This window comes from Rhagoletis pomonella, unplaced genomic scaffold, assembly GCF_013731165.1.
Source record: "Rhagoletis pomonella isolate Grant_MI unplaced genomic scaffold, Rhpom_1.0 Rhpom_scaffold_00010, whole genome shotgun sequence".
Taxonomy (NCBI): domain Eukaryota; kingdom Metazoa; phylum Arthropoda; class Insecta; order Diptera; family Tephritidae; genus Rhagoletis; species Rhagoletis pomonella.
Genome location: NW_023458564.1, coordinates 11118600 through 11143147, shown reverse-complemented (window position 1 = coordinate 11143147; position 24548 = coordinate 11118600).

Here is a 24548-nt window from a genome sequence, read left to right as displayed (position 1 = left end):
CAAGAACCCAAATTTTCAACTTCAAACTGCATTTACAGTGAAAGTATGAAAGTTATCTAAACACCAATAGCATTTTTGAGTTTAACGTCTTCAATTTTACTAAGAAGCGTCTCTAGTCTCAAAGATAAGTCACTAATTTGTCAGCTGGCTAAGAGCAGGTCACAAAAATAGAAGTATGGAGAAAAAGCTTATTTCTTTCCATTTTATTAAAAAAAAAAAACGCGAAAATGAAGCGAGGAAATTTGTTCAACAAGAATTTCATTAGGAAATAAACCAAAATGCTTTAATATCATACAAATGTATAGAAAAAAATTTAATTTTTTTGTTTTTAAAACATTAAAATCTAAAGATTGTTAAAAAAAATAAAACTAATAAAAAAAAATTCTAAATAAAAAAAAATATAAAAAATCCTCTACGGCCGAGGAGGACTTGAAGGCATACATAAACACTATCAGTTGATTGTCTGTGTTTGCTTTCACCACACATTTTTGGTGAACTTTTTGTGACTCTCTCCTTCTGAATATCCCAATCGTCTCAAGTCACAAAAATAGTCACTAATTGCTAATCTCAAATTTAGCGACTTGAGATGAGACTGAATTACTGAATGCCAGGGTTATATTGATGACATATAAGAGTAAACTTCACTTACTAATTTTTATTGACTATAATAAAAGTCTTCATATTGTTGTTAAAAGCATAGCGAGACGGCAACGTTGATCCGGATTAACGCCGCAATTGATCTGATCGAAATTGTGCCTTGACAGACGGTAGTAGTGCGGACTTACGAGCCGCGAGGTCGTAGGTTCGAATCCCACGGCCAGTAGAATATTCATTTAATTTTTTTATTGATTCAATTAAAACATCTACATATATTCTTTAAGTTCTTTTTAGTTAGTTGTTTTTGACTTTTTTAGTAAAATTAAACTCTAAAAATTTTGATTAACTAATAATAAAATAAAAAATGTGAAATAAAATAAAACAAATGAAAACAAAATAAAAAACATTTAAATATATAAATCAAATAAAATTTAGAAAAATAAAAGAAATAATAAAAACAAAATTTTTTTGGCAATGGCTCCAACCGAGGATCGAACCTGGGACCTACAGGCTTGTAGTACGCAGCTCTCACCACTCGGCTACCGCGGATGAGGGAACCGGTCGCTTTATTTGCTCAGTTAGCGTAGAACACAAAGAAACTGCAAAACTAGCATAGACATCCACCCTGTCGTCGGTAATGCAGTCACCGAAATAAGTTCTTATTTATTTTAAATTGGATTCCTATTTGAATTAGTATAAGTGACTGCATTACCGATGAAAAGGTATATGTCCATGCTAATTTAGCATTTTCCCTGTATTCTACGCTCTCTGAGTTTTGGTCAGTGTTGTCATCGAAACTCCCTTGATCCGAGTTAAGTTTGGGAATTAACTCTAGGACTTAATCCGGATCAACTGCAGTTAATTCCCGAGATAATTCCGAATTAACGAGTTGATCCGGATCAACGTTGCCGTCTGTTTATGCATTAAGGCATAAGGAGTGTGTCACTGGAAATTAGTGCATGCATTTAGCTTTGAAAACCATATCAGATTTTAATACGTGACACGTATGAGTACCAGTTAATTCTCACAGTAAATATGAGCAGCGAACAAAAAACGCGTGAAGAAATTGTAAAAATTTTTGTAAATAACCCAAAATGGACTTACAAAAAGATTGCGAAAGCACTAAAAATTTCCAGAAACACCGTATCCCGGATAATAAAACAGTTTAAGGTAGATGTTAGTGTTACTAGTAAGAAAGGAACGGGACGGAAAAAAGGGTGTGGTGACCGTAACAAAGCGGAAAAAGTGGTAACCATGCTGAAGAGAAATCCAAATCTCTCGCGAAGAAATATTGCTCGGCTGGTGGGATGCTCAGATCCATTTGTACGTAGAGCTAAAGCAGAAGCTGGTCTGAAGACGTACAAAGTGCAAAACGTACCGGATCGCAACGCAACGAAGAACGATGTGGCTAAAATACGCGCCAAAAAGCTGTACAAAGACTTCGTGAAGAAATATGACTGCTGCGTAATGGACGATGAAACGTACGTTCTTTCTGACTTTTCTCAACTTCCTGGATTTGCTTGCATTAATCCCGGGATCCCGAAAATTTTTAAATATCGAATTGATAGTAAGAATTTGTTTATGAATTTTGAAGTATGATTTTTGTAAAATGCCGTTTTGACTGCAATTAACAAAACGCTTGAAGCTGTACTTTTAACTTGCAGTGTGAGCCTTTTTTGAAGAAGATTTCAATGAATTTACTCATAGCGTCGCTAATGTAAACGAAACAGAGAGCTTTAAGAAAAAGTTAGATAATTTTTTAGATCAATCTACTCAAAACTTCCTCAAATCGAAAAAAAGAGAAACGTGCTGGTAAAAGAAGTTCAAATATTTTGTAATGGAGGAGATAGGGGTCATTATCTTCAAATGGATTATGTCTACCTTTTGGCAGTTCAGCCTAAAATTGTTGATTCCGAAATCTGTTTTTCATCAGTAGGTTTTGTATGTAAAAACTGCAGGTCAAGCTTAGAAGACTCCGCTTTGAAACATTTTAAGTGCAATAATAACACCAGCGGAAAAAGGGGTGTGTGTTTTTAACCAGACCCACCTACCAACATGTACTTCGACCCGCTGAATCCGATTCTGAGATCCGATTGACTCGTACACCCTCAAAATTTCTAGTAAATTGCGAAAAAAATGGCAAAACATTCTCCATTCGTCATTTCTTTATAGAGTAGAATAAACATGCTTAGAGAAATTGTTTTTGTATATTTTTGTTTTATGTTTTTTTATTTATCGTTACTTTCAAAAGTACCTGGTATTCAAATTATTATTTGTGATCTATGCGTTCCTCAATCACATGGTTTTTTAAATTAAATTAAAAAAATGTTTTAATTTAAAACTTGTCTGATTTAATAAATATCGCTAGCGTAGAGTGCAAAGTTGCTAAGTCCCAATTTAAAAATTGTACAGGAGAGGAAAAAACTTCGTATAGCCATTTTCTTCAAGTATTTCGCAAATCTTTGAATACAACATTTTGCCTGTTTAAAGCAAAGCAAAACTCCATACGAATCAGAGGGATTCGATCTTTATTAAAAGATTTCGAACTTTTTTGGCCTTATCGAATTTTCGGAGCTTTTTTTGGCCTTAGCAAATTTTCCTTTCATTGAATATAAACGACAAAACATAAAACAAGGACCTTTACCCTTTTCGAAACGATGCAATATTAATTTATCTAGCCTCCTATATCAAAATATAATTTTTCATTAAAAGTGAAGTTAGCAACTTTTCACTCTAAGCAAGCGATATATGAGTTTTACAATCAGTTTATCGTAAATTTTAAATAGTTTTATTTCATGGTATGTTTAAATGCTTTCAGATATTGAATTTTTACTCATATTCATAAAATTTATTACTCAGTTTGAATCCCGGGATTACCTTCAAAATATCCCGAAATCCCGGGATCCCAATTTTCCTGATATTTTGGCATCCCTAGCCTGAACTCATCGACCTAGACACATCATCCAAATCAAAAACAAAGATACAAGTGAATATGCTGCCAATATATTCGTTATAAGTGAATTATCTTTGGGTCTGGCGTTGCATTATTTTGAAGCATTTTCTGATATTAAAAGCAATGTAGTTTTGTAATACAATCCGTGGAACTGAATGATCGATGATGATGTGTTCTATGACCGTTGAAACATAATACCGGCGAACGGCGAATTTTCGTCTAGTAGAGCAACGACGTCAGCAACTTACGCCCAAAAATTTCGCTCAGTAAAACACAACTACGACGACAACGAAATCAGCTGCTCACGACAAGATACAATTAAAATTTTTGCAAACAACAAGATTATTAATTTTTAACAAAAACTAATACAGTTTGTTTCAATTTCGATTTAAAAATCTGAGAATATTTAGCATATATCCACAATGGATTGTATTTTGCCGCTGCCGCCAGCAAGGACAATAGAAATAAGTCTACCGTCGCGAACGGTTGTTGGGCGAACTTTGTCGTTTGCTTTGGTTGTGCGCGTTCTCATATACGTCAGTGTATTTTAATTTTTACAGCGAAAATTCCGGAACCTGCACAAGTTTCTGACATCTGGTATGGGAACCACGTTCGTGAAAGTCAATATTTTCTTCAGATAAAAGAATATTCTGTACCAAGGCTTTTTGCCGGCACCTTTTCCGATGTAACAAAACCCTTTCGGTATACCAAACCCAGATGAAGTCAGATCGGAAATTTTTCCATCATTTCTTTTGTGGCAATGAACAACACTTCGCCCGGATCTTTCACAGGGTAGAGAACTACCCAATGATACATATTGCCAATATATTAAAAATGACATCACCGTAAGGACGTGCTCAATTTGTGGACTTTATTTTGCCTGAACAATTTCTATGAAAATTTGCAAAAAGTGGATCACGTAGTATAGGTACGTTCCCTAAATACTCAGGTACTTTGGAGATGCAAAATACTTTCACTAAAGTACCAAGGTATTTAGTCTCGACGGCTACATACTCTCAAACTAAATTCTTTACGATTTAGGAAAATTTTTAAAAATTACTTTAAACTCACCTCACCTCAACTTACCATACCAGAACTCACTACACCTCACCTCAAATCAACTCGCCACACACAAACTCACCGCACCTCACTTGAACTCACCACACCTGATCCTACCACACCTAAATTCACCAAACTTAACTCACCGACACTAAACTTAACTTACCCGTGCTTACCACTCCTCACCTAAACTCACCGCACCTCAATTTGTGGATTATTTCGGCATTTAAGAGATTCTCAGGACTAAATCAGGATTTTCAAGACTATTGCGGGATTCTTGGAACTATTTCGGGATTTTCGTGACTATTTCGGGATTACTGGGACTATTTTGTGATTTTCAGACCTATTACAGAATTTCCGTTGTATTTATCGATTTGTAATTTGATATATTTATCGATAATTTTATTTATCAAAACTTTTGTATATATTGTTATCGATAATTTTATTGCTATATTTATAAATATTTTTATAGATATGTTTATTGATATTTTTATCGATATTTTTATGGATATACATATTTTCCGATATTTTTAACGTTACATTTATCGATAAAACCCGAAATAGTCCCCAGAATATTGAAAATCACGAAGAGGCCTCGAAAATCACTACCGAAAATCTTGAAATAATCTCAAAAGTGCCGAAGTGACCCCGAAAATACCTAAACAGTTTTTAAATCTCGATGTAGTCGAAAATCCCAGACATCCCAAAGTAGTCTCGAAGATGCTGAAATAGTCTCGAAAATTCTTTATTTTTTCATTGAGTAAATAGCAAATATTTAGTATTTTGTCAAAACATAAGTACTAAGTGGTTTTTTATTCAGTATTTAGTAAAGACAAAGCCTCTTTTATTTTGCTTAGTGAAGCTATATTCGCTAAGTACTTTTGTTCACGGTTTTTCGTTAGGTGAAACTAACTAAATACTTTTAGACTAAGGGCCGTTTACACAATACCTGGTTAACACTAATCTCCGTTTAAACTTCGTTATCGACGTCTTCGACTCCATGGATATAATATGGATTCGGTAACGTCGATAACGATGTTTTACCGGAGATTAGTGTTAGCCAGACGTTGAGTAACTGGCCCTAAGTATTGAGCGCTATAAAAATAAATAAATACTAGCATACTCGGTATTTAGTAACATCCAAAATACTTAAGTTAATAGTACTTTGGTATATACTACAATATAAATACCTAAAAAAGTACTTTTGTAAATACTTAGTACTTAATACTTAGCAAATAAAATTTTGCCTATCACTGGTTCCAAGTATCGTATACCGAACGATCCAACCATATTCCAGGCAAAAGGCTTCGCAATCGAAGTCTGTTTTGGGGCCACAATAAATATGTCGGATAGTCAGGCAGCCTTAAAAACGGCATCAAGTCTTATGGACAACTGCAAAACTCTTTTGAACCACTTATGAGCCCACAATATAGAAACGCTGTGGTGGGTCCCGGGAATTGAACGATTTGAAGCCAACGAAGCGCTGACTGTCACGCAAAATATGAATCCCAAATACGCTTGCATGGTCCCGAGCCTTTCTGCGTTACATCTAAAGGATATGCGGCAATGCTATTTAAGAGCGAGAAGAATCTCTGAGTACTGAGCACTGGCGGAAGTCAAAGGGAATGAAGCAATCAACAAGATTCACAACTCCTTGCAGGAGAAACTCCATGAACTTAGCTGGGAGGGTCTTAGAACCCTTACTAGCTATCTGGCCTGACATTGCAAGTTAAGGTACCATTTGAATAAAATGGGGCTTTCTATAGAAATGCACGTCAGGTTTTGTGGGCAGGTGGAAGAAAGCCCAGATACATATATTCTATGTAAAAGGCCACGTGTCATGAATACCAGATTAATACACCTTGGGGAATGATTATCTTCTCCATCTGAAATTTGGAACACTTCAGCCTCCAAAGCGCTTAACTTCTTAAACATTTTTGTGTGATTATGAATAGGGTTTAGCACCACGAGGATACCCGACGTAATAAAACTGTCTGATATATTTCGACAGGGTAATAATTTTGCATATTACTACCACAACATGTCACACAGCCTAAGCATTGCCAACGCAAATATCGCCATTATGATATTTATCAAGAAAAGTCAACAGCAGTGCCATAACTGTCATCATTATTTACAGGAGCTACGGCGTTAGCAACGATTTCATTTTTACAGCTATCGTCAAGATACTAAGTGCAAACGACACTCCAAATGCTTATTTGGGTATGTACGGTTTATGCGAATGTTATTGTTGAGATATCAAAATCAACCAGCAAATATTCTTGTTACAACATGAGAAAATAAAACAAGTAAGGAGGAATACACATATGCCAGGGATGCCAACGGGAGAATAATTCCTCCATTTTGTTGGAATTGGATTTTTGTAAAAGACATGTGGGAATTGCTTAAAATTTTGTGGAAATTTTATATACAAGCGGTTTTGATCAAACCTTTTCATTACCACTCGGGAATTTAAAAAATTAGGTACTCAGCACTTACACCATTATGCATATTAAAGATAGTACCGGCCATTTCGAAAGCTAAGAATCTTTAAAAAGTGGTTGGCCCAAGTTAACTCAGTCCTAAGCTCATATGAAGCTAGTTATACATACGCATGTATTTAGGTACAAAATCTTGTGTTGAAAAATATATATAAATAGGTGACGTAACTAAACTCTTTTCTCAGTGTGTGATTCTTGAGTCTCAGAGTTTATGTTTAACTTTACTTTCAACTTTATAGAATATCTGGCTTAACTATTTCATCCGATTTTATGCCAGATTCGCTCGTCGGTCCTGGTTCTATCTGTTACTTTTAATTTTAATAGATGAAGACAGCGCACTACTCTTCCGCTGTATTAATTAAAGATTAAAAATATTGTATTTAACATATTTTTTGTTAAAAAAAGAGGATCAAGTGCCTTAAATAATGAAAGAAAATCATATGGGGGAATGTTTTCAAAAATTTGGGGAATTGGACTCTCTGTTACAGGCATGCATATGTACATTTTAGGTATTTCTTTTACTGACAAATCTGTTGAAAAATGTTGCATGCCAAAAACAAAGTCAAAGTAAAATTTATCAAGAAATATAAAAAATGACAGTAGTGTTGAAGACGAATACAAGTAGCTACATTTGCTATCATCTTGGCGTCCTAAGCTCAAACGCAAACAAATCATAATCATAAATGTGTGTCTTGCATACACAATCGTAAAGATTCCCACATGACGGAAATCAAATATAGAGACATTCATGCTTAAGGATACTTACGAATATACACACATGTGTATATACGACAAAAGCGAGTGTACATAAGTATGTACATATATGCCCCGCAAACATATTCTGAGTGTTCACAATATGTGTATGAGTCCGAAAGGAGTCCTACCCAGTAGCAAAAGGTAATAGCTAGAAAATGAATCTGTAATAGCAAAAGTGAGGGCCTAACTACTGAATTTAGTTTTAAAATTTCTTGAAAAGGACAAGAACAAAAAATATATTTCTCTTACAACTAAATGACCTCGTTCCCTGCCCCGCGACCTATTACTAACTCGCTTACTTTTTTCAGAAGTGAAACTTTTTGCTGGTGGGTAGGTAGGTGGTAAGAAATATGAGTTTCAAAAACAAATAATGTTTGACTCTTATATGAATCATTTGGGAGTCATATATTATCCATGTTATGAGCTAACACTGTGTGCCGATATTAAAACAATGAAAATTCGAAATTTATACATACATATCTAAACTTGTTTATATGATATGGAAAATAATTAGCAAACAAAAATAAACAAAACTTTGCTGCAGCTGCTGCTATTAACTGCATGTTGGAATGTATGCCTTTGCAAATATGACTTTAAAGTGAGTTTAATAAAAGTCAAAGAATAAGACCAATAAGACTCAAAGAACACCCTAAACAAGAATCCGAAAGTAGCCATTTATGAGTCTAATAAGAGTCATTTAAGAGCCTTAAAAAGAGTCTGAAATGATACATATATGAGACCAAAAATTGTCTTAAAAGAGTCCGAAATGAGTCGTATAGGAGGCCAATAAGACTCATATTCAGGCTCATTTGATTTATGAATATAGGCTCTTATGGCTCGGGAATACGGTTCGGTGGTTTGGAATCCAAGGTACCACATTTACTCAGACAAGATAGAATCAATTCAAAAACAATTCCTACTTTTTGCTTTAAGAAATTTCCATTGGGATTCTCAATATAACCTCCCGCCTTATACGAGCCAATTAAAACTTATTAATCTTTCTACACCTGCCAGTCGCAGACAAATGCTTAGTACAATTTTTATAGTTAAACTACTGACAGGCTCAATTTCAAGTCCGCTTCTTCTGGGTGAAGTTAGCCTTAATCTTCCCTCCCGGGTATCAAGACACTTTTGTCCCCTATTTCTGAAAGCTTGTAAAACTAATTTTGAATTGCGCGACCCAATCCGTTGCTTATGCCAGGATTTTATCTCTCATTCCAACACGTTTGATATATCAGATCCACTTTTCAGTATTAAGAAAGCGGTACTTTCCTCTCTCAATAAATGAATTATTAACATAAAGACATAAAACCAGCTGATGAATTTAGTTCTGTAGCTGAACAGTTTTAGATCTCGACATTTAACTCCTGCATATCGTGACGCGGCGCAAAAATTGAAAATACTGATTCCGTACGTCATGCAGATGGGCGGGAATGGAGGGTAAAAACCGTTGGGATTATTATCATAAGTCGGCCTTCGGAGGAAGGGAAACACCTTCATTTTAATTTCTTAAATTAGCTCATTATGAGCGTAAAAGCTCCGAAATACGGCTCCTTAAAGACTTATATATGACCCCAAATGTTTGCTGGGGGCATGCAGGTATGCATGGTATACACATGTACATATATACATGCACTTATCATGTTGAAGAGCCATCACTTTAAAAGGATACATTTACATATGTATGTACATACTGACATATATGTATACGCCGCGCGTGCTATTTTCTTGTTTACTCGTTTGTGGAATTTCTTGCTGAAATAAAATTAAAAAAGTGAAAATATTTAGCTCCTAAGCGTAGCCAATATTTCATCGCATTAGTTAGATCCTAGCATTATGACTAATGTGACCAACCGTACTTCTTTCGGAAGTACAGTACTTCTTTCTGAGCCGTTGTACTTCGTACTTCGAAGTACAGTCAAATGTACTTCTTTGCAATATTTTGTTCTACCCAAGGCACATTGAATAAGTAGTATCAATAGAGCAGGTGATTTGATTTTTTTTTTCAAATTATTCGGTCTCCAAAATGTCCAATATTTTTAATTTCTTCTCACAAAAATTCAGAGACCGAAAATAACTGGTCCACATTAAACGCACTGTAACTTTTTCTATCATTAACCCCTTATATTTTACTTTTTGTGATATATCACTGTGAAAGCGTTTTAAAACACCCTCCACGGGTCCGTCACTGACTGACGTAGTTTAACACCCAAAACAGTTCGTCGGCAATGATTTTTTTAAAGTTTTTTTTTTTACTTAAATTGTTCAAAAATATTGCTCCCAGCATACCAGCGGAGTCCGCAGGGTGCACAATTAGGACTCCCTATACGATGCGTTGATGCACCTAGGGAGGCTGCGAAAAGAGTCCCAAAGGGGCATGCCCGCAGCACAGAGGGGTATTTGGCCGATTTAGGCGGCCAAAAGTCGAATTTTCCCAACGCGCTTTTTTCTTTTTTAACTGAATATAGGGTGAAGAGAATATAATTCTTGACTAGATTCCGTTATTTCTTAATCCCTCTTTGCTTTAATTCGCTCGCACCGCGCTGTCAAAGTGCGGTTTGGTTTTTAGATGTGTTTAATACAAACCGAAGTTGTAAAAATCAGCTTTAAATCGTGTGTTCATTATTTAAATTATATTAAATTAGATAATTGTAAAGCAGAGAAATACCATGTAATCCAAATAGTTTAATACAAATATAATATGAACTGGTACTGGCAGAGCTACAAGGAAAAATATCGTATTTTTGCAAATTTTAATGGATTAAAGAAATGAACTACAGTCATGAAGTTATGTAACAACACTCAACGGCACTGAGATTCTTCCTTGGGTGTTATGCTTGACAGTTCGTAGCAGTGGCGTAGCCTGGATTTGGCGAAGGGGGGCGGGGGGATTAAAAAAAAATTTGCATCGATAACTTAAAGTTGTGATACACAATGGATAGAGGCGTCGCACTGTAGGCAAAACACGAGTTTTTTTTTCAAAATCGTAGATCTTCGCTTAGAAAAGAGATAATGGAATGCAGATTTTTTATCGTGAAGATAAATGATCATATAATAAAGGAAAACTATAGAAAAGTTACAACAACAATAACTTAACCCTCAAAATACCGTTCAAAATTTCACTTTTTTTAATTTTGGAAAAACACTATTTAATACACCATTAGCACTGTTTCTGAAAGATTTCTCTTTATTTTATCTTAAGACTCGATTCTTGGGACATTGGATGCTGTACCCGAGTGGCCAGATTGGAAAAGAAAAGCTACCTTTAAACTCTAATAACTCGTAAACCTTTCACAAAAAAATTTATATAACAAAAATGGTTATACGATATCTTTACGAAAGTGCAGCATTTAACCCTTTAATGCAGAGTATGTCATATATGAAACGCTTTTTAACCCTTTCAAGGCAGAGGAAAAATGGTTCTCAATATGTTTTCAACGTACTTTTTATCTATTTTTATTTTTTATTTATTTTTATTTTTAATATTTTTAATATTTTTAATATTTTTATTTTTTATTTTATTTTTTTTATTTTTATTTTTTATTATTATTTTACTATGGAAAAATTTTCTACGATTAATATCTACGTCAACATGAGAAAAAACACGTTCAAAAGCATATTGAGAACCTTTTTCCTCTGCCTTGAAAGGGTTAAAAAGCGTTTCATATATGACAGACCCTGCATTAAAGGGTTAAATGCTGCATTCCATTATCTCTTTTCTAAGCGAAGATCTACGATTTAAAAAATACAAGATCCCTTCTTCTTAGTAGCCCGTTATAATCGCATTTAGGAAAAAAGTTGGGCGACTTTGACATTAGCCGTTTGTTTACATTTGTTCGTTGTTTACAATTTGGTGGTGGCTTTTTACTGCAATTTTCTTAATTTCCGCTTGTGACAACGTGTGCACTCATAAGGTAAAGAATAATTTAACACAACGGCATGATTTATAGAAGAATTTGCATAATAAAAATGATTATTCATGCGTTCAACAATTACGCGGTTTTTTTTGTTCTCTTCGTTGTTTACTTCTTACAACAAAGATGGCGTCGAGATTTCAACAGCTAGAAAATAACTTTTTTCTTTCTTTCGGGAAGACGTGATCTTGTGTCTTTCGTTCATGTGTTTTGCCTATAGTGCGTCGCCTGTGGGCATTCTTTCATATATGTATGTATGTGCCATTTCTACCGTTATATATTTTTTGTCTACTCGGTTATTCCCTGGGGAATTCATGCTTTATTTAAATTAAAAAAATTAAATTACTACACCATTTTAATTAATTAGTGTGTAGTCCAGTTTTGTTTTGTAGAAGTTTCGTTAGTATACACTTCAGTTTTTACACATTGAATATATCTGCATATTTATATATTTACGCGTATCTATTTACATTTATTTATGTACAAGTCTACAAAATCTTATTACTTATAAAGCGATTTTTAATCTTCGTTGCATTTTTTCAATTACTTCTTGTGTTGTAATCGGCACATCATTATGTACCGCTAACATCGTTAAACCATTCAGCCGCTCCTTAATTGTATAAAAAGAAGGGGCAAATAAGATAGCATATTCAACAATTGAGTAGTCACTTGCAAAGTGCGCTATGTAAATTTTTTTTAGATTTTTAGTTTTTGGTGGGTTTCATGTCCGCTAACAGCAGAGTGAAAAATTTTTCTATATTCTGAAAAAAATAGCATGAAATGTTAACTACTCTTGCAAAAGTCGCTATAATACTTATTTATACACTTTCAAATGTCTCCTCTTCGTATGAACTTAGAAAACTGCAAGAAAACGTGGTAGTTTCGGTGCCTAGTGGAAGAGGTCGCAAAAAAGAAGCAAACCAATCTTCCTAGAGGATCGAACGCGAAAAGCTAAAAAAGCTAGCTATGTAAAAGTTACTGTTTCAAAACTTGCAATATTAAATTTTTAAATATAAAATTTGCAAATCTACCATAATGCAATTTTATTTTTTTTAATGGTATTAGGCTCTTATTTATCCAAATTTTCAGATAATAAAAAAAGATACAGTTCGGATGTTACTTGTTGTCGTAGACGTTTAATTTATGGTTTACTTTTATAAAATCACATAACGCTGTTTGCAAGTGGACTACTCATATATTCATTAAAAGGTAATTTGTCATCCGTCTGAAATAAAAAAAATTTAAAATCAGAAGGATAAAATAGTATTTTGTTATTAATTCAAAAGTAAATATATGTGGTTCAATGACGAAGGCGGTGAGGGTGGGGGGGGGAGGATCTATCCCCCCATACCCCCCTGGCTACGCCACTGGTTCGTAGTTTGGAAACAAACAAAAAAATCTGCTGAAAATGTGCGCCTTACTACTACCGAAAAATAAACCGAAAATACTGATGCAGTACTGTACCAGTTTTCTTTACATGTACAGGGTGCACTGTAAATGTGTTCAATGAGTAAAGGCGGGGGATAGGAACGTCAAGACCCCAACAACGTTAAGCGGGGGAGGAGGGATTGGGCGGTGGTTCGATGAGTGTATGAAATTTCTGCGTGTTAGATAAGGTGCACATTTTTTCAATAAAACTCAACATAATGGTTGGTCCATATAGTGTTTTTTCCAATCATATGTTATTTTGAATATGATTTCTTAAACAGGTGCCAATCCTACTAAATGTAATTGAAAATTAAGCCCTTTCAAAGCCGTTTTGGATAATACCCTTAGCGTAGTAATTCATTGAAATTAATTGAACTACATTTTTTTACAGGTGGCAACCCAACTCGTCTTCCATATCCATATAGTTAAAATTAATTTAACTTATCGCATACATTGAATTTAATTTTTAAGCAAGTGACAGCCCTGTTAAAAATAGTTTCAAACTATAACCTTATTAAACTTTCAGTCTGACACCAATATTTTTATACATATTTCAGTTACCTAATTCCCTTGAATTAAAGTTGAATTTAATTTTTAAACAGATGGTAATCCTCCCATATGTTGTTTAGACATAAAGCATTTTCTAAAACATCTCGATTGATACCCATATTGTAGTATTCATTTAACTTAATTGCATTTGATTTTTTAGTTGTTGGCAACCCTTTTTATGTTCTAACCTAGATATGAACCTTCTCCGCGGCGATATGAATACGTAGGTATCAATGTTTCCACCATCGGACCTCGATACCATGGAGTATATCGATGTCAAACTTCAAGCAAATTTATTTTCGTTTTTTTGGTCGAATACTTGGACATCCTCCCACTCCATTTACTTGATTTTAAACATTTACAGTTTTGAATATTGTAACACGTCGTTTCTAAAGATTTTGAGTTAAAATTTTCATAAAAATAATTTTGGCCCCCTAAATCGGTCCAATACCCCTATGTGCGCAGGAGAAAATGGCATTCTCAATATATAACAAAAAAGTAAACCTTCAGGATTATTTAAATGAGTGATTTCGCAGCCCCAAAAAGCAAAGATTCCTATTCACCTATCATTTTGTGAAAACGAATCCTTAAATCCTCCGATGATAACTAAGACGGAGTGTTTTCGGAGCACTCCGATAATAGACCGGAAAGGAGGCTTTACGGTTTTTCAAAATGTGTTAATTTGGTTTATAATTAATAAGTATTAAAGTTGTTTGATCATTTATTTTTATTGAAAAAACGCAAAATTAAAAAATTATTTACATATTATTCAGTAAAAACAACAGATGAAAACGGAAAAATCCTTAAATAAATCAAATTTTTTTCTTGTTTAATATACGTTCCTTTTAGGTTTGGAACCTTTTTGCGCCCGCTCTATGAAATTCTTTGCCTGAACCAGCATATTTTCTAATAAATACATCTGAAAAGTTCTAAAGTTATGCTGGATTTCCACTAGGCATTAAATATAAAAATATTCTTGTCATTACTTAAAAAAAATTGCCATTAAATCCATTTCCAAATGACACTTCTTAAATACCTCCAACTTTTATGGCCCATTGTGCGGCGTTACGCAGAAAGAAGTTCTGCGCAAAAGTACTACCGCCCCTATTTTACGGCAACAAAGAAAGGAGAATTCTACTTAGTAAGGGCCTAAGCGCGGCCAATGGCCTATAGGCGTTGAAAAGAAAATAATGTACGCAAAGCCAGCTTGTATGCCAGTGTTTTGAGAAAAATTTTATCATTACTATTTCACATTCCAAATTCTTTTGGTTTGCAAAATTACATGAGGGATTTGGAATTTCGTCGTGACATAACCCCATGTAAAAAAATTGGGTTTATGTCACTACACAAGGAGTGACATAATCCCAAATCTTAAAATTGGAGTTATGCCACTTGGGGATATGCCACGGCACCGATTGCTGAGTATGAGGCCTTATGTTGGATAAAAGGGGAGTATAAAAACTCAAATGTAGGAAATTAGCCTAACCAGAAGATATGTAATAAATAGGGCTCGGAGTCTCATGCACTAAAAAATCGAAAATATGCGCATATAATATGCACTAAAAAAACAAAAATATGCCCTGCAAATGAGTAAAATAAGCTATTAAAAATATTTTCCTAATTTTTCCTATTGGTGAAAAGCAATTAGAAAATTTGTGATTTTGATTCCACAACTCGTTCAACCTATAACCATTTGTCGGCTTTAATGAATTTCAGTACGCCTTACAGAACGAGGCAGCTGTACTCTAAAATATTCTGCAGGAATGGCTTGCCGAGTGTCTTAAGCCTCGTCCATGTGAGGGCTGGACCTCGCACAGGAAGTGTTCGGCTGCCTCTTTTGTACCAGGGTCATCGCAAGTCTGACAGAACCTGTTGAAGGACAATCCAATTCTTTCGGCCTGCACCCCAACGGACTGTGCACACTGCAGTAATTTTGTGCTCATTCCTAAGAGAGCTTTGGTTTTAAGTGGATCGTAGGGCACCCAGAGCTGCCGGGTAATCCTGTACGATCCTGTACGGTTCCACCTCTCCTTGGCCTTCAAGTGATAAATTTCCATAATTTTTGCGTGGGACACACTCAGTGCGGATCCGCACCTTGCTAGTTCATCCGCTGCCTCGTTTTTGTAATTGTCTCTATGTCCCAGGAACCATATTAGGGTAATTTCGTATTGATCAGAGATATAGGCCAGATTTCTCCTAGAGTCGTGCACTGCAGCCGGATTCCAGCATTCGCTATCGCTAAAACTCTAAAAATCTCCAAAAATCCAAACGAAAAAAATTATCCAAACTTTAGGCGATTTTTCTCAAATGCGATTCTGGCTGGTTCATCTATAAAAATGTTCAAGGAAAATTGTAATACTTTTTTCCGCCGCAGGGGTCACAGGTGTAGTTGAAGAGAAATGTCAAATTTTGTTTACATTTATAGCCCACGGGAATTTAGTTAAAAGTTGTAATTTAGATATAATTTGCTCTAAATCAGGAACTAAAAGCCGCAATCTCGGTCTATGTCATTATAATATTAAGAAAGAGTGTTGTGATAATAAATACGTGGTCGAGATGAGTGAGCTGCGAAGATATTTGTTTCGTATCGCAGTGAACTCTCAGCGAGCTTTAAGGAACCGTTTGCGAAGCAAAAAAAAATTGTTGCGGGAATCCACGGACCCCTTCTGTATTTCAGAGGAAATTTTCGACTTCCAAAAGAAATATGCAGAAATGTTTTTAATGAAATCCGCCCCTTTATGTTGCAAAAGACATCAAGTTGTGGATTGTCGAAAGTTTTAAGGTTCCTTGTAGCATTGCGATTTTTCGCTCAAGGTATGTGCATATATACATATATATATATATACATATATATCTATAAATATATATATATATATATTTCTATATATATATTCAATGTTGCATTAATTGAATTCATACTTTTTCAGGAAGCTATCAACGTTCGGTGGGAGACAAGACTTCTTATTTAAAGTATCTCAAACCAGCGTCAGTAGATTCATTAGAGAAATTGCCAGTATCATGGACAAATACTTGTTAACTAGATACATTAAGTTTCCATCGACAGTTGAAGAAAAACAGGCTGTAAAGGAAAATTACTTATATTAAGTTAAAATTAATATTACTTAAGATAAGCTTATAATTCTTTATTTCCTTAGATTTTATCAAAAGTTCAGATTCCCTGGGGTCATAGGAGCCATTGGATATCCTCAATTACCTTATTTAATGACTCCTATTCCGGAAAACAATCTCTTGGATTCTGAAGATAATTACAATAGACATCACCGGAAAGCAAGAAACTGGGTAGAACGCTGCTTTGGAGTGCTGAAATCTAGATTTCGATGCCTGTTAAAAGATAGAGTGCTTATGTATGACCCAGTTTTAGCCGGAAAAATTATAAATGCTTGTATAATTTTGCACAATATCATGATATATAAGGTAAGAAATTGAGGATGATGGTAACATAAGTTTTGATGAAGAGTTTAATTTAGTTGATAAAATAACTTGTACTCATCATGGCATTGCTGCAACAAATTGTAAATAACTATTTTAATTACTGAGATTTGTGGTTTGCTCACATTTACATGCATGTACAATGTATATACAATTGTAGTGAGCTTATTCAGTTAGTTACATTTTTACCAGTTTTGGGTATTAAAAGTCTAGCGCCTTATATAACAAGCATCGCATACAACCACATTTCACACTTTGTATAAAAATTAAAAAACCAAAGAATTTTACCAATTTCCCAAAAAAAAAAATCAATCTTTGCCTTGATGTTTAATATTTTTTGTTGAAGGTGCCAGGTATTTTCTTCTATATCATAGTGGTTTGGAAAATACTTTACATGGAAGAAAATACCTAGCACCGTCAGCAAAAAAAAAAACAATATTAAAAATTCTATCGTTTTGAAACGTGCTGCTTGTCCTACTAAAATTCAATGGTCTAAAACACTTAAATTGAATTTTTACAATTTTTGTACAAAGTGTGAAATGTGGGTTTATGCTATGCTTGTTATATAATGCGCTATTTTTATAAAAAAATAAACATTATAAACAGTAGAAAAACTGGTCAAAATGCACTAACTTAATTAGCTGACCACAATTAGTTAGCAGAACTTTAATTTAAGCATTTATTTATTTATTTTTTTAAATAATTCAATTAACGCTTATTCAAATTTAAAAAAGCAATATGCGTATTCCTTTATTTTCTTTATATTAAGTAATTTCTATATATGTATATTTCAGTCCAAAATTCGTTAAAATCGTTAAAATTACGACGCTGTTCTACAGCTTGAAAAACTTAACCTACAACTTAATTACCTAATTTATTTACATTAATAATAAATAAAAACAATAAAACGCTGTTCCACAGCTGGAAAACTTAACCTAAAACTTAAATACCAAATTTATTTACATAAGTAAAAAACAACGCGTTGTTCTACAGCATGAAAAAACTAAACGTGTAGTATGTGAAAATTGAATTACGAACGGTACACAGATGTTTACATTTTTATGTTTAACTGATTTTTTGAACTTTAATATTTTTTTTTATAAAAATATAGTAAATTCCATAACATAGACCACATATATCGTAGCTTCAAACTTTGTGCAAAATTCGCAAATTACGAAAAATTGTCATCAAAATTTAAAACTTTTTATCAGAATTTTAAAAAAATGTTTTTACTACGCCTTCAATTTCAGTACCATAAAGTGCAAGTTTGAAGTCGGTCGAAATTCGCAAGTATCTTTGGTTGGTCTTTTGGTGTTCTGCATTACCTTCCGCGTAAAGTATGTCGGCATTTCTTTAGGTTGAAGAAAATGCATTGCACCTTCAACCAAAGATTTTTTCGAAATTTCAACCGCGAATTTCGACCGACTTCAAACTTGCACTTTCTTCTTCTTCTTTATTAGCGCTGTAACCGCCTAAGCGATTTTGGCCGAGTCCAAAACAGCACGCCAGTCATTTCTCTTCTGTGCTAACTGACGCCAATTGGAAATGCCAAGTGAAGCCAAGTCCTTCTCCACCTGGTCTTTCCAACGCAGATGAGGCCTTCCTCTTCCTCTGTTACCAGCATCGCGGCCCGCGTTGAATATTTTCAGAGCAGGAGCGTTTCTGTCCATTCGAACGACATGGCCAAGCTAGCGGAGCCGCTCAATTTTAATTCGCTGCACTATGTCTATATCGCTGTAAAGCTCATACAGCTCATCGTTAAATCGTCTGCGATATTCGCCATCACCAACGCGTAAAGGTCCGTAAATCTTTCGCAGAATCTTTCTCTCGAAAACTCCAAGAGCCGCCTCATCAGATGCTTTCATTATCCATGCCTCCGCGCCATACACCAGCACAGGCATGATGAGTGACTTATAGAGTGTGATCTGTGTACGACGAGAGAGGACTTTACTTCTCAATTGCCTACTCAGCCCAAAGTAGCACTTGTTGGCAAGAGTGATTCTCCGTTGGATTTCAAGGCTGACATTATTATTGGTGTTAATGCTGGTTCCCAAATAAACGAAGTCGTCTACTTTTTCAAACTTGCAACTGTCAACAGTGACGTGGGTGCCAAGACGCGTATGCTCTGACTGTTTGTGAGATGACAGGAGATACTTCGTTTTGTCCTCGTTCACCACCAGACCCATTCGCTTTGTACCTCTATCCAATCCCGAGAAGGCAGAATAGACGTAGCCCTTGTTTTAACCGATAATATCGATGTCGTCGGCATACGCCAGCAATTGTACGCTCTTGTAAAGTATTGTGCCTGAGCGGTTCAGTTCCGCGGCTTTCATTATCTTCTCCAACATCAGATTAAAGAAATCACACGAAACCTCGTTTGGTATCAAATGGCTCGGAGAGGTCCTTCCCTATTCTGACGGAGCTGGTGGTATTGCTCAAAGTCATTTTACGCAGCGGGGATACCAAATCCAGACATCGCGGCATAAAGGCAACTTCTCTTCGTGCTGTCGAAAGTGGCTTTGAAATCAAAAAATAGATGGTGTGTGTCGATCCTATTCTCGCGGGTCTTTTCCAAGATTTGGCGTATTGTGAATATCTGATCTATGGTGGATTTTCCAGGCCTAAAGCCACACTGATAAGGCCCAATCAGCTCGTTGACGGTGGGCTTCAGTCTTTCGCACAATACACTCGATAAGACCTTATAACCTATGCTTAGAAGGCTGATTCCTCGGTAGTTGGCGCGTATGGCGGGGTCGCCTTTCTTGTGGATTGGGCAGAGCACACTTAAATTCCAGTCGTCGGGCATGCTTTCATCTGACCATATTCTGCATATGAGTTGATGCATGCACCTCATCAGCTCCTCGCCGCCGTACTTGAATAGCTCGGCTGGCGGGCCGTCAGCTCCAGCAGCTTTGTTCTTTTTCAGCCGCGTAATCGCTATTCGTACCTCGTCATAGTCAGTCGGTGGGACAGCTACTCCATCATCATCGACTGGGGACTCGGGTTCGTCTTCTTCACTACTTTCAGCGCTGCTGCCATTCAGTAGGTTGTAAAAATGTTCCCTCCACAATTTAAGTATAATCTGGACATAAATCAGTAGGTCGCCATTGTTGTTCTTACAGGAGTTCGCCCCGGTCTTGAAACCTTCCGTAAGTCGCCTAACCCTCTGGTAGAATTTTCGGGCGTTCTTGCTGTCGGCCAGCATGTCAAGCTCTCAAGCATCGCAGCGTGGCCCTGTAGGCGGCATCTTTTTTCTCTGCGGCTTCTTGGCATTCCTCATCGTACCAGTTGTTCTTTCGGGCTCGCTGAAATTCAACAACTTCTTCGGCGGCGGTACTTAGTGATCGGGAAATGTGGTTCCACTGTTGTGATTGCAGCTTTTCGACGTTATGCTTTCCTTGCATTGTTGGGCGCACATTTTTTGCTGCACAGAGGCGGGAACGTATCTTGGCTACAACAAGATAGTGGTCCGAGTCGATGTTTGGCCCTCGGAGTGTACGTACGTCTAAAACGCTTGAAGCATGCCTTCCGTCTACCACAACATGATCGATTTGGTTTCTCGTTTTTCGATCTGGAGACAGCCATGTAGCTTGGTGGATGTACTTATGCTGGAACCTAGTACTACATATTACCATGTTTCGGGCCCCAGCGAAGTCGATCAGCCTCAGTCCGTTATCGGACGTTTCGTCGTGGAGGCTGAATTTTCCGACAGTGGCGCCAAACATCCCTTTCTTGCCCACCTTGGCATTAAAATCGCCAAGCACTATTTTGACATCGTGTCGGGGGCAGCGCTCATATGTACGTTCCAAGCGCTCATAGAAGAGATCCTTGGACGCCTTATCCTTCTCTTCCGTCGGGGCATAGGCGCAGATGAGCGAGATGTTGAAGAATCTAGCTTTGATGTGGATTGTGGCTAGACGTTCGTCCACCGGGGTGAACGCCAGTACTCGGCGACGGAGTCTCTCTCCTACCACGAATCCAACACCGAACTTGCGCTCCTTTATGTGGCAACTGTAGTAGACGTCGCAAGGCTTCACGCTTACTTTACCTTGCCCCGTCCATCGCATTCCTTGGATGGCGGTGATGTCAGCCTTTGTCTTCCCGAGGACATCAACCAGCCGGGCAGAGGCACCTTCCCCATTAAGGGTCCGGATATTCCAGGTGCATACCCTTAAATCATAGTCCTTTATACGTTTGCCGTGGTCGTCATCAGAACAAGGGGGGTCTCATCCGAGGCTTTTTAGATTTTTTCATTGGGCGGGGTTTTAACGTGGCGGGACCCAAACCCACCGCATGCGAAGTTTTACGCCTTCTCACTTTAGCTCGCTCTCAAACGGGTGTTTGGTTGCTACCCAGAGGATACGTGGATATAAATACCCGGACATTGTGAGCTGCGATTTGAACCGTACGCACAAGAATCGCTTCTGGCCACTCCCAGGTGAATGGCAGTCAAAAGTTTTCCACTTCTGCGCACGGAACCATCCTCCTCAGTAGATTGTAATGGCAAATGTGCGCAACCACGGTTAGATGCCAGTTCTCAACTAGGTTGCGCAAGTTAGAGTTTGTCTTCTAGTGCGGTTTAGAAATAAAAGAGACTGATGCTTTTGCTCCCGGTGCCATTGACGAATCTTAAAAAAAAAAAACTTAAACAAAAAATCATTTACGGGAAAATGTTTTGCATACCTGTCGTGAGCAAATTCTCTATGCTCCTCCAAATATTGAACGAGGATATATTTTTGATCCATCGTCACTCTTTTGCTATTGCAGTTTTCCATATTTTGCTATTAATTAAACAATTTATTTTATATAAAAGATTATTTTTTTACAAAAAACAATATAAGTATTACCTTTTTTGTTGCGTTATTTTTTTAGCACCAACTTTTTCTCGCCAAATTCACAGAATTTTAAGCCAACAATGCAGATTTGTAACGAAGGAAAAGACGCTGGAATCGCCATTTTAGCTGATGAGCTGTCAAAAAGTGTTCACTCACTTTATCCGGGTTAATTTTGTTCATCGCTGAAATCCACCAAAAAAAATGAACCAAAAATAGTGATTTTTAGAGATGCTTTTTTAAGATAGAATCGCAAAGATCCCCAAAAATTGCAAAAATTCATTTTGCATTTTTTGGCAATGGAGTTTTAGCGATAGCGAAAGCTGGAATCCGGCTGCTGGTTGAGGTCTAACAGAGGTATAAGGAAGTGCCTTAATGGCTGCTTGGCTATCCGAGAGGATATTCCGATGGATATTTGGAAAAAATAATAGGTTTTTTTTTGTCAAGAGATTTCGCACTAAATTTAAATGGTTGCAAATCAAAAAAAAAATGCAAAAATATGCAAAAACTATTTGCATATATGTATTATAAAATATACTTAAATATGCGCAATTAATAAGCAAAAACAGTCATTTTTTTGGAAAATATGCAAAACCATGCATTCGCAGCAAAATATGCAAAAACATGCACTAACGATTTAATGCTATTTTCATAATTCGTAAAGATAACTTAACCGTTTTCATTTTAAGATGCCCAATAAAAACGTGCATTTGCATGAGATTCCGAGCCATAGTAATAAAGTAACCGACGCACAGTGCCGCCTAAGTGAGCAAAAATCGAAAAATTCGTTGTCCGCAATGTGGAAGTGTTTGGTATTTTTGTAAAGGTAATTTATCCACTGCCGCTGTGGTGTAGTGGTAAGCAGTGCGCTCTTCCACTCCGCAGCACCTGGGTTCAAACCCTGGTGAAAGCAACATCGCAAAAATTTAGAAAAAAGGTTTTTTCTTAACAGCGGTTGTCCCTCGGCAGGCAATGGCAAACCTCCGAGTGCATTTTTGCCATGAAAAACAGCTTCTCATAAAAATATAATCGCCGTTCGGAGACGGCGTAAAACTGTAGGTCCCTCCGCTTTGTGTGACAACATCAAGGCGCACGCCACAAGTCGGAGGAGAAGCTCGGCCAAACACTAACATATGTGTAAGCGCCAATCTATTATAATTTATCCACTGAAAAGAATTAAACAGAAATTTCCATATAAAATAAATTATATGCCGCCAGGAAGCCACGTAAGTCGACAAATTTTATACTAAGAATTTTAATAAGAGCATAGCCATGCGTATGCTCTTCACGGAAACAATTGTCAAAAATACATTCTTTGAAATAAAATGTTGGTTTGAAATTTTTTATTTCCATATAGATAGTAGAGAACCACAGGAAAAAAAAATTAGAATAATATTAAACACAGGGTGCCCTGCGGCATTCCAGAAAAACAACTTTTTTTAATCAAAATTTGAAAAATGGTAAATTTTAATTAAATTAATAAAAAATGTATGTAAAAATATGTAATTTTTTATTATTTATTAAATAGTAGGGCGACTCCACCATCACGAGTTGGACGTTTGTACAGAAAAAATTGTCTTTCTTGTTTAAATTTAAGTATAAGGTTCTCAACAATTCTACATTTTGATAAAGCTACGCCTAATTGACTATTATATGAGTTATTACAAAATACGAAAAAAATGCCAGTTTATATGGAAAGAATGTGATTTATTTCTTCTGTCACGGGTGGGACGAAAAAAAGAATTTATTTCACTTTTCTGTGTGAACCTGATCTCTTATAATCAGAGGTAGGCACTACCACAAACAAGCGTTCGCTAGAAGTGAGAATGTGTTAGTGTGCCTAATTCCCCTGTGGGGAAAATCTCTAGTTCTGAACTGGTGCGCTTCTAGTACATTTAGACCCAGTACTGGTTCGCGATAAATCCCTTTTGCATGCAAGCAACTGGCGAATTTAACATGGCGATGACCTAGGAAGTGTCAATTGCCGCCCGCTGCATCCGTTTTTCGATAGTTCCGAACTAGTCCTAAATTCTATAGTTCCGAACCAGTTCTAAAATCGACAGACGAAAGAAAAAATATCATGATTTTTCAATCTTTTTGGTTCTTCCGTGTGTGCGATTTTAAATTATTTTGGAAGAAATGTGTTTTCAATTTGAAATTAAATTTGTTTGAATGATTGTAAGAAATGTACGTTTACATACCTTTAGCTGTAGCTGAGTTTTCAGAGGTGCTCGCTGTTATTTCTTAGATTCCATACGGTCCCAAGATGTTGAAATGTTAACACAAATTTTAGTTTTGTATTACCAGGCTATGAAAAAGCATCTGCGAAGCGCAGAATAGAAGCGTATTTGAACGAAAAAGCCGAACACATATCTATGTAAAGTAAACAAGCCCCCCGCTGCATCCCTTATTCGATAGTTCCGAAATAGTTCTAAATTCGACAAATAGGATCTAGTTCGTTCTGCATCCCTTTTTCTATAGTTCCGAACCATTTCTAAATTCATCCCTT